Source organism: Agrilus planipennis, unplaced genomic scaffold, assembly GCF_000699045.2.
Source record: "Agrilus planipennis isolate EAB-ADULT unplaced genomic scaffold, Apla_2.0 scaffold47, whole genome shotgun sequence".
Classification (NCBI taxonomy): Eukaryota; Metazoa; Arthropoda; class Insecta; order Coleoptera; family Buprestidae; genus Agrilus; species Agrilus planipennis.
In genome coordinates this window covers 820,699-831,743 of record NW_020442442.1, presented here as the reverse complement: position 1 = coordinate 831,743, position 11,045 = coordinate 820,699, and positions in this window count along the sequence as shown.

Below are 11,045 nucleotides of genomic sequence, written 5' to 3'. Positions count from 1 at the left end.
CATTATTTAAAATATAACTGTCATAAATGCAATTCAAATATGGACAGGTTCAATTAGTCCATTATTATTACTAAAGGTTGCCTCCTTCATTGTTATATAAATATATAACAGAACAGAATAAATTCTTGGTCAATAATTTATCGTAACTAGCAGACATAGATCGCGATTTCTATCTTATTTACTCTCATCAGCACGTCAAAGGCAGTCTCGATAAATCACCAGTCACAGCGAAGATATTTCAAAGCTTCAAAGCGTTATTCCACGCATTTTCAATTTGAAATACTGACTTCACCCCTAACATTTAGGTGATAGTTTTGATAAAACGGTTAATTGCTTTCGTATTTCGAAGCTGTTTATGGAACAGCTACCAAAACAGTTACATTTTGGCCCTTACCCGTACCTACTACTTATTAGTAAAGGTTTGTTTAGTTACAGTTTAACAGCGCATGTGCAAATGTTCTTGGTACTACCGGTCGTGAAAACATAACATCTATTTCATAAAGAACGCTAAAGTGTAAATTAGAAATATAATTTAAAATAAATTAAACCCGGATCATGTTTTTTTTTTACTGTAGCTTGTTGTATTTTTTGTAAAAGTGACAAATTTTAATTTATACTAAATAATTGGTGTTTAAGTATAGCAAATGAAAAATTATCCTGATGATTACGAAATGATGTCGAGAGCTATGGATCCGTAACGATTTTATTCCACTTACGCCACCGTTTTTCATTAGTAAACTCACTCAGGTAGTAGGTAGAATACAGGTATAATACAAATGCCAAGGACTATTGGGACGATCTATATATAAATTACGAAGCGATTTCCGTCTTTTAAAAAAGAAATAGATATAGAAGAAGCATAACCTTGGCGAACAGCACTTTAATGTGTTATAGTAGAAGATCATTTAGAGAGGATCGTTCGCGTGAAGGATCGACCTTACCGATTAGACACAAAAACGATGCAATCATTACGTTACAAGGAATGTGATACAATACATAAACTTTATCTGCAGATAATGATGCACACGACGCCGTGAGGACAATGCGCAACAGAAAATAATTAACAAAACCGACATAAATATCATATAATCTAAATGACACGTTAAAATGTATGTAATTGCAATGTGACCTGCATGATGAAAGTGCGACGAAAAATTTGCCGTAATGTAGACCAGTGTTTCTCAAACTTTTTGGTCCGCGACATCCTTTTGAACATCGAAATTTCCTCGTCCCGAATAACAGATATATATNTTTATATATATATATATGCACAAAGACATCACGGAAAGAGTTAACTTAAATTCAGGAGGAGTTAATTTTATTTGTTCAAATACATTTAATCATTTTATTCTAAAGTAGACTTATTTAACTCATTTAAAACAATTAGAAATATACCCCTCTCCTTTACTTGGATAAGTAGTGACAAAATTTCAAATTCAATTATATTTTATCTCATTCAAACTACTTCCGCCTTGCTCATGCCTAGTGTGTATTCTTTCTATTCGCGGCAGTTTTCCTCAGTCACATCTCTAACCGTTTGAAACAAGTTGTAGGTATCTATTAAGGAGGAAAATTAAAAAACGGCAATAATTTGGGACGCTGAGTCCAAAGCTGACCTCTAAATTACCTCAGGATATCCAAATTTTTATGTATCTCAGTTTCAAAACCCATACAATGCAATTTTTGGCCTTTTTAAGGGGATTATTACGCGAAGGACAAAAGAAACAAAAGTGGCCATTCGCGTCTCACTATGCGCTTTGCTTTAAAATAGCATCAATTGTTAATCGCGGTTGGTCGATATAAAGCGACTTCCACGCATTGTGGCGTGATGTGCGGATCACCGCGGTACGCGTAGTCGTATTCGTGTCATGCTAGGTGGTCGGGTCTCAAAAGCTCTTTGCCTTACAGTAGCGTCTAGCGACAGCCACGCGTGGCAAAAGCGAGTGGTCGATATAAGGCAACTGCCACGCATTGTGGCTTAATGTGCGAATCACCATGGTAAGCGTGGTCGTGTTCGTGTCGTGTCAGGCTAGGTGAGGTCACCTCTCACGCCTTGATAACGTCTTAAATCGCTTTGCCTTACAGTAGCGGCTAGTTGCGACCGCGCGTGGCAACAGTGAGTGGTCGATATAAGGCGGCTGCCACGCATTGTGGCGTAATGTGGAGATGTTCAGAAGGGCTTTGCCTTACAGCAACGTCTAGTGGCGACCACGCGTGGCAAAGACGAGTGGTCGATATAAGGCGACTGCCACGCATTGTGGCGTTCTGTGCGGATCACCACGATATGCGTGGCCACAATTGTGTCGTGTCAGGTCAGGTGAGATCGCTGTTACGCGGTTTGCCGTACAATAGCGTCTAGCGGCGACTGCGCGTGGCAACAACGACTGGTGGATATAATCCACGCGTTGTTTCTTAAGAGAGTATCAAAAGAAGTCGAGCGTGTAAGCAATCTTAGACAAAACTCTGTAATATGTGTATGTACGTTGGTATTACCTGCAGAAACTAGTAATATTGTGGTTAGGTATATCTCGATTGTATAATTTGCAATTCGATAGAGCATTGAACAACAATTGTAATCCTTTTGACTTGATATCAATAAACAAAAACTATTTAACTTGTTTACGAAGCGCGCTCATCGAAATTTATAAGCGTTCATTCTGTTCCGAACGGATCCGTCGTCGTATCTCGTAAATAGATGCGACTTAATGTCCAATATAAATATACACAAAACAATAATGGTTTGCGAAAGAATTATAAAGTACGCATACTACCGGTCTTGACGTTTATTGTTCGCTTCGTCGCATATATCAGCTAGAGATGGCCGCGTATAGGTGCAACTTCTCCTTTTTCTTTCGTTTTCTTTTGAAAGACAACGCGACGATGCCGTGTCACCGTCACTGTCGCCCTTGTACGTCCGTATGAAAATTTATCATTACTAAAAGCAGCGACAACTGACAACAAGCGAATTGCTAATTTCGTCAAATGTGTTTTAGAAACTCAAATAAAACCGACAAAATATAATATACCTACATACCTCCTATTCAATTGGTAATTACTTCTCGTTTTATTTTTTGACGTGACAACGTCTTATAATTCGATGGAGCCCGGCTGCACGCACAAAAAATCATGTTTCATGCGGCGTTACCTTGCTCTGAGGCGTTCCATTTAAGGCTTGAAGTGCAAGGGAGAGCGTGGAACGAGCGACAAAGAGGCACAATCGGCCTCCGCGCCCGGTAGCGTTCGACATCTGTCTCTCTCCTACTTGAGTGAGCGATGCTTCCGCGTGGACAGCTGCTATACAATAATACATTTCCATTTACCTCCTTCTCTATATCCATACAAAATATCTATCAAACAAATAAAATTAAAATTTTCTTNGCATATATATACGTGTTTAAAAAAAAAATTATATTTGAATCACGTGATGCCGTTTTAGGGAAAGAAATAAATTATTTCGCTGTTTTTAAATTATAGATCGCGCCAACTCGACAGAACGATCAGTGAATATTGGTAAAAGAATTTCAAAAAAAAAAGAAAATGAGATACACGATTCAAGCAAACCCAAACAGCAACTGTTTTGGGCCCCAGCTGGTCTTGTTAAATTTATTAGAGTCCCCAGCTTAGAATTACATTACTTATTGATTTACATCTGTGAAATATTTAAGCTAACGTTCAGTGCTCTATGCAGTTACAAGCGGGTTCAGTGGGTCTTTAAAATGGAGTAGTGGGGCTCATCTAAGGCACATTAAAATGCATTACTTAACTCTTTCGTAGGTATTTAGATCTCATCGCGTATTTCTCCGAAAATCCGAAGGAAAGCATTCATTTCCTTACTCCGTGCGCTCTCACAACAAACGCTAGACGCTTCCAAATCTGTTCCAGTGGAATTATATTACCGAGACACTAAAACTTCTAGAGCAAAGTGTTCTTCCTTAAAATGTATTCTAATTATATGCATGTTTTTCATTTCTATTGTATTGGTAAAATCAGTTTAACATCCCACCTAAAACAGAAGAAAATCACTTCTTGGGATTTACACAATTCACAACCTATCAAATACGTTACAATGTCCTTTAGGTAATAACAGAATAATAAAAATCTAAGAGAACGCCGTAATTTACAGTATCAAATGTGAAAATTACGACAAATGTTTAATTCAAAGACCATTAACTTATCTTACATTTAATATAATAGAAAGAATTAGTGTGGCTTCTAAACGCTTACGAAGGTTGTCGAATATGTAAAAATAGAAAACTAATGAACTCAGATAGCAATTCTACATTCTCTATCTCATCAGATAATTCATCATCATCATTGTCATAGAGTCGTTAGTCCTAAGACGGGTTGGACACGCACCTCCACACTTTCCTATCCTGAGCTAAGCTTTTTCCTAAAACTAGAACATCCCACATCCTTAACTATTTGTTAACGATAATCTAATCTAGGTCTTCCTCCACCCCTCCTAACTCCCGTTTCTGCCTCTAATATGTTTCTAACTAGACGTTCATGCTGGAGAAGGTGTCCTACCAACCTATCTCGCCTATTTTTTATTAACTTCCTCTGTTCTCCTACTCTTTCTAATACCTCTTCATTTCTAACCTTCTCTATTCACGGTATCCTCATCATTCGCCGGTAACACCACATTTCGAACACTTCTAACCTTTTCTTATCCAACGCGCCCACTGTCCATTTTTCGCACCCTTTACAGCGTCGCGCTCCAAACATCCACCTTTAACAATCTTTTTCGAATTTCTAAATTAACTGTTCCCAGTCATAGAAGTGACTTCTTTTTATTGAAGGCGACTCGACTCTGCGCTGTCCTCTGCTTTATATCCCTACTACCCCTTCCGTCTTGACTTATCTGACTTCCTAAATACCTAAAATCAACCACTTCTTCTAACTCCTTTCTTTATATTCGCTCTTTCCCTAGTTTTTCTTTCCTTGCATACCAGTGTTTTAATTTTACTTTCATTTTACGTACTTGATATAAAACAAAAATCTTTACTACATAAAAAAATCAGTGTTAATAAATGAAATGCAAAGCAAACTAAACACACTGAAATTTCTTGTGGTTAATAATGGATATTGATTTGAAAATTCATTCTCACCTTTTTTCCACCATAAATTAATGAAAAAAATTTTTGTTGATGCTGTCTTACCCTCGAAGGGAATCGAACCTTTGTCCAGGGTTCTGGGTGCCGCGTTCGATTCCCAGGGTATATTCGCTCTTTTTCTGCTTTTCCTTCTCTTGCATACCAGTATTTTTGTTTTACTTTTATTTATTTTCTTACAACACTGTTTTGTTAATACCGTTTCCATTTAATTTAAAGCTATCTCTAACTCCTCCTCTGTGACACCGATGTGTAGAAAATAAAAATCGCTGCAAACACGAATAACATAAAACGAACATAGCATTCGCAACCAATTCTCGTTCGGCACATCTTATTTTCGAGGTTGAATTAATTTCGACAAACGTTTGATGCGATTGTGACTCGAGCGAGCGAGCAGGCAAATTGTAATTTTTCTTGGACATAATGAAACCGTTCTCGAGTACTATACAATACGATAGTCGACCGTACAATCCATCAACGAACAGACATTTGATGAACGAAACCAATACGTCGCATACGGCGTTATTGCATTTATCACGAAAAAGTAATAAGGCGATTTGTAGAGAATGCAAGTTGGACAGTTAGCGGCATCAATCACTAGCCACCACGGACGACGACGGGACGTCTCTTGGTTGTGCCCTGTTATAAATTATCGGCCTCTGATCCACCAACACGCTCACACGTACACACGCAAGCGTGTGTATTGGTCACCTTTTGACCTGTATCAGTGAAATGTCATTTGCAAATGTAAAATATGTTACAGATATCTATCTACTAAACGATGCAATGTATCGAGTCGTTTGAATTCACAATGGGCTATACACAGGCTGTTCTTGTTGCCTGCCGTTAGTGGTGCCAACATCATAAAAAGCGCGAAAGAAACGTCAAGTTTCACGCCCCGAATGGGGTAAATGACGAACAACAAAGACGGTCTTGAAAATGATCATGTCTAGACCTTCTAACTATTATACCTACATTACACCTACATGCGTGGCTAGATTTACTTTACGTACGTATGTACAATTATTATAGGTATACGTGTTCGATGACTTGCTAGATTGAACCGAAACTCCTCGTCTATCTCCACTTGTGCCCTGCATGTGGTCAACGAGGTGGTGATCATGATACGTTTGCTTGTTGTTCAACATTCAACTCTGATATTATTAGGTAGGTATGTCGCAGCCAATTTGAACAAATCGCTACTTTCAATTCCGCCTGGGCGTTTCAAAAAGCTTCAAAATGGACTAACTAATACATATAACGAACGGCGAAATGTATGTCTCTGTAACGCAGCGAGTAATTTCTCTGTGAATCGTGTGTTAAAACTTCAATAATTTTGAACTTATTGACCTTGTCATAATGTTTCACAAAAAAAAGGAAATAAACGAAAATAAGGAAAAAGGATTACAAAAATATAATGTGGTAATTAAAAAGTGGAACATGTATTACAATATATGTAGATATATAGGATAAACTGGGAGACCATGTAATGTAATTTATGATGGCGTAAAATTTTGACCGAAAACAAACATACCACTTGGGTACAGACTAGAGGTGGACCGAGTACCCGGATTGGATCCTAAAAAGATACTGCATTATGACGCTCGTATCCCTTTTAGAGCTGGGTAATTCTTCGAGGAAAAAAAAAACAACACCAGGAATAGTAATTTAATAAATACCTATAACAAAAAGTCTGCCTAATTAAGATTGTATTGGGATAGGTGATCTGCCCTAATTTATATTATTTGGGATACGTGGTTTACCCTAGTTTGTATTATTTATTGATTACTATGCTAAATTACTTGTTATTTCGAAGTAATCCTTGTGTTTCCGAACTTACAATTTCTGTCGCTTGCTGGTATTGTCACATAGTGTTCGTAATTTTCAAAATTATACTTCATTTTCCCAGAATTGGGTCTGCATAACTTTCAAAACGCGGAACCATTACATGAAATTGCATTTGTTATGGTTCAGGGATTTATTGGATCGACTTTGGGAAACAAACACAAAGTGGGATCCTATAAAGACCAAAAGTAAATGAGGAAAGAGGAGACTAAGTGAAATCCGCGAAGCGGTCGTGAAGTCGGGAGGAAGAGGTGATTCATCGGTTCGTGTAATTCGGGAATCGTCGAGTGCATCATAGACTGGCGTTGGGTTGACAATTGCAACCCTGTACGGAAATATCCCCTCATAGAATGAACCACTGAATCCCCCTTCAGCTGATAATTTCCTCCCAGAAATCAAGGAAGGATTAAGGTACCACTGGTAAACTTAATCTCCCTCAGTGTCTCCTATCAAATAATTTGGTAATTGTTTATATTTATTGTTGTCTTTCACTATAAATCAAGGTAGCGATAACTGTACTAAATATATACTATATAGTGCTGAATATAAAAGACATTAAAGGGAAAACAGAAACGCCAAGCGACCCCCTCGCTACCACAGTACAGTATATCAAGCTTTATTTAAAGGTATTAGTATGTTTTTGTCACCTTGCAGACGCTTAGTGTTTATAAACATCCCTCTTGTTGAAATTTCAGTTTCTAGTGCAAGAAAAAATGAGTTTTGTGAGTTGGTGGGTTTGATCCGCTGATTGTCTGGTATCATAGTCTAAACCTTGCGCTTCATTCTTAGTTTGCTCTCATCGGTTTTCGGGTCCTTCTTGAAATTTGGTCGATTCATTATTTTATCGTCATAGCGCAGGCCCAAAAAATGGTCGGGTGAGATCGGCAAGTACGGGATCAAATCCTAGCTTTACCGCAGTTTTAATTTTAATAAAAATAGTTCTCTCTTTTGTTTTGCTTTGACTTGAACAAAAATAAGATGCCCCACCATTGGTTTACTAACCCTTTATATGTAATGTATTAATTTTTGAGTAATTAAGTCCAAATTTGTAGACGGGTACGGAACCCTTGTCGTGGGCGCGTCAGATAAGATCTTTTTTTGCATAAAACACTTCCGTTATTAACATGTGCCCATACACACATACACACAGATGAGATGTAGTGCCGGTTACTTCGTTGGCATTGAATACAAAAAGGGGAGCTCGCAGTCGTTTGTGGTATTGCCCAAGTGCGGCGCGTCGTCCCACACTTTGTTTTGTAACGCGAACTTTGCCATTGTATGTTCAGATCACACTCATAAAACATATTTACAAACGGTAATACAATTACTCATTTTGTACCTACGCATTTGGTTCACTCGTACGGCGTTTTATAATTTAATTCCCGCGCGGTCATTTTGAGATCCAGTTTCATAGGGCCAATGTTACCTAAGGTGAAATATTAAGTAAGATACTGCATTCTAATAAGCGAAGGTTCACTTTTAGTTCACTTGACATGAAAGTTTCAAATGACTATTTTTTTGATTTGTATGATTTATAACTTTAGCCACTATCACTGACTTAAAATACGTCCAAATACCTACATAGATACAAGTCAGTTAATTACCAACTATGTAAAAATATTCCTGCAATAAAAAAAGCTAAGGTAATTCTCAATAAATGGACCCGCGCATGGAGGGCCCGTACAAACTTGTGGGTATGTAAATAACTCGTTCACTACGGGAATCAACCCTGGAAGGTTATTCCCGATTTTTCAAAGGAAGTTTTATGTTTCCCCCCAAAATCAGTCCCCAAAACTTATAATTACATGGGTCAACGGGAAATCCCGTATAAGTAACTTATTGTGATTCCTTTGCGAGTGTCAAAATATGCGGCATACACAGTCGTATCTTTTGATTTCGTTTTGTTAAAAGTTTGATTTTTTCAAAGCTTCAAGCAATTATAGACCAGAGTATTTGATATTAACTTCAACTTGATACCTCTATGCCTTTGTAAGAAAAAAGGTCTTGGCAGACAGATGGTTATTGAAGTGATCCTAAAGGGGTTCTCTTTTTCTTTTTGAGGCATGGAACCCTAAAAATGATGGTACCCGAGAAGATGGAAAAATATACCCGCGTTTAGGACACACACAATAGACACATTTTTTGCGCTTACATTGCAAACGCTGGCTGAACCCTACGAGATAGATCAAAATAATGTACTACAATATTGTACATCTTAAAAGGGTCTACAAAAAAGTCCGGGATGGTATATGTCTATCTCTTAGGGATAACCCACAATAACCATTTTTATCCTTTACTTTTTATGAGAAATAATGACTTATTTACGAAGCGATTGTAGGCAATACAGCATTAATTCTTATCCAATTAAGTACCTTAAATACATTGTGCATTTAATATAGATCAATATGGCCCTTTACAGCATGTAATTTAAATGAATATTTTCGAAGATATTACAGATTTAAAATGCAGGGACATAGCGGTTGCGGCGGTACCGGCCGGGAGGCCGGTTTGTATTGTCTAATGACAAAAAAACTGTGAATGTTGTATATAAAGACATTCTGTAGTATATTTAGTATGTTCAGGAGGTATCTTTTGAAGATTTCCCCTTTTCGATAATAATCTAAACAAAACAAAAATATATTTAGTATCAGCATTGCACCCGTGCGAAGCTGGGGCGGGTCACTAGTTAAAAATAAAAAAGAATTGTTCTCTGCTTAATTGTATGGTACCTCCTTATATAAACTTTGAGCCTTTTTGCTATGCAATCATAAAAATTCCTAAAAAATAATGATTTGTTGGTTTAGACCTACATAATTTATATATTTTCTGAAGTTTAGGTACTACAATTAAAAAAATATAAATCGTATGAACCTAAATTTTTACCAAAATTTATAACCTTTTCTTTTTCTTCCTTTTTATGCAGTGTTTACATTAAAACCAATTAAAGAACCTAACCTAACCTAACCTAACCTAACCTAACCTAACCTAACCTAACCTAACCTAACCTAACCTAACCTAACCTAACCTAACCTAACCTTTTCTTCCTTTTTATGCAGTGTTTACATTAAAACCAATTTAATAAACAGAAGCCGATACATCGATATCATTTTGGTAATGGGTATGGATAGGAGCATGTCATAATTTATATTAGTAACACAATCGGGTAAATTGTTATCTTTTTATATCTCATTCGTTGTAACAATACTGATTAACAATAAAAATGTGCACCATTATAATAAAACTATTGTGGTAATGGTGCGGCTGGTGCTAATTTATTCCGTGCGAGACAAAGTTGAAAGTGCAATCCAGCTGACACTTCAATGACGTTTTTCCTTATAAGCGAGCAAAGAATTTGTGTTTGCAAAACCGGAGAAACAATAAAAGAAATGATTTAGTAATTCGATCCCGGTCGACGATAATAATGGGGATATCATGCGACTCCTTTGTTGGCCATTACCATTATGAACCATTTATGATAGCTAAGTGGAGTAGATGGCTATCTCGCCATCCGTCGTGGCGAGCAAGACACACGGGCTCAGCTTTCTAATTCTTGAAAAATATATGGCTTTATACTTGCGCGCTTCGTAATCTTGCAAGATAGCACACAATGCATTTATAAAGGTGTGTAGATGTACCAACGTGTGGTAGATATAATATGGCGCCATTCAAAATGGTCCCCTTTATCTACTATCTTTTTGATGCCATGAAAAGTAATTGACGCTGATAAAATGAAGATAAAATTGTGCAAAATGTAATTTATGAATGTAACACCTTACCATATTCAGACATTTTAATGACTTTTACATGCAGACAAATTTCTATTGTTTAAAAATACAGAGCACTCGGCTAAAACGAGCAAAATCTTCAGGTGAATCTTCCTATAGGTACATCATCATCATCATCATCATCATAAGGTCATCAGTCCTAAGACTGGTTGGACACGTACCTCCACTCTTTCCTATTCTGAGCTAAACTTCCCATTTCCCTAAAACTAGAACAGCCCACATCCTTAACTATTTGCAAACAGTAATCTAATCTAGGTCTACACCTATACTATTATAAACAAAATTTCATCTCTAATATGTCTCT